Source organism: Olea europaea, chromosome 11 (genome assembly GCF_002742605.1).
Source record: "Olea europaea var. sylvestris chromosome 11, O_europaea_v1, whole genome shotgun sequence".
Taxonomy (NCBI): Eukaryota; Viridiplantae; Streptophyta; class Magnoliopsida; order Lamiales; family Oleaceae; genus Olea; species Olea europaea.
In genome coordinates, this window is record NC_036247.1 from 15,389,065 (window position 1) to 15,390,749 (window position 1,685).

Here is a 1,685-nt window from a genome sequence, read left to right on the forward strand (position 1 = left end):
ACACTGCTGATTTATTGTCACAAAATATCTTAAGTGGTCTTTCTATATTGTCCACAATACGGAGCCCAGTGACAAAATTACGCAGCCATATTCCATGATTTGATGCCTCATAACACGCTATAAACTCCGCTGCCATAGTGGAAGTAGCTATGAGTGTCTGCTTAGCACTCTTCCAGGAAATAGCACCTCCAGCAAGCACGTAAATATAGCCTGAAGTGGATCTCCTACTATCTTGGCATCCCGCAAAATCGGAATCAGAATAACCGATGATCTCCAACTGATCCGATCTCCTGTATGTGAGCATGTAGTCTTTTGTTCTCTGTAAATACCGCATGACCCGTTTGGCTGCTTTCCAATGATCCATTCCCGGGTTACTTAAATATCTCCCTAGCATCCCAACGATGTACGTTATATCTGGACGCGTACAAACCTGAGCATACATCAGACTCCCTATAGCTGAGGAATAAGGAATCTTCTGGATTTCTTTAATTTCCAAGTCATTTTTAGGGCACTGACTTAAGCTGAACTTGTCACCTTTAGCCACAGGGGTGTCACATGGTTTACAATTTTGCATGCCATATCTTTTAAGTACCTTTTCGATATAGCTCTTTTGTGATAATCCAAGAATACCTCGAGAACGATCTCGGTGTATCTGAATTCCTAATACAAAAGAGGCATCACCAAGATCTTTCATCTCAAAATTCTTTGCTAGAAATATCTTGGTTTCGTGCAATAAGCCTATATCGTTGCTGGTAAGCAATATGTCATCGACATATAAAACCAGAAAAATATACTTGCTCCCACTGAACTTGTGGTATATACAATCATCAACCAAATTCATCTCAAAACCAAATGAGATGATCACTTGATGAAACTTGTAATACCATTGACGAGATGCCTGTTTGAGCCCATATATGGATTTCTTTAATTTACAAACCATTTGCTTTGTATCGTCCGATACAAAGTTTTCTGGTTGTACCATATAAATTGTTTCATCAATGTCACCATTGAGAAACGCTGTCTTAACATCCATCTGATGTAGCTCAAGATCGAAATGCGCTACCAATGCCATTATAGTCTTGAAAGAGTCTTTCGAAGAAATCGGAGAGAAAGTCTCTTTATAATCGATGCCTTCTTTCTGTGTAAAGCCTTTTGCGACAAGACGAGCCTTATACCTCTCTATATCACCTTTTGAATCCCTCTTGGTCTTAAATATCCATTTGCAACCAATGGGTTTCGCACCTTCAAGCAATGGAACGAGGTCACATACGTCATTGTCCTTCATGGACTTTATCTCTTCATTCATAGCATCGAGCCACTTTTGAGAGTTAGAACTTTCCATGGCTTGACGGAAGTTTATCGGATCATCTTCCACCATTCCAATGTCAACTTCATGTTCTTGAAGAAATACGATGTAATCATTCGAAACCGCACTTCTCCTCTCTCTAGTGGATCTTCTTAATGGCATTGGTTCTTGAGGGTGTAGAGTTTGTTCTTCTGGAACAATTTGTTGATCTTGAGAGGGAGGTATGACATTGTCTTGATCCAGAGTTGCTTCTTGAACAATATCAGGGATAGAAACCTGATCATTGTCAATGGCAATTGGAGGAATTTCAACATAATCCTCCTCAAAGACAAAGCCTGTAACCCTTTCTCCCCCCACAAACTCAACATCCTCAAAGAAC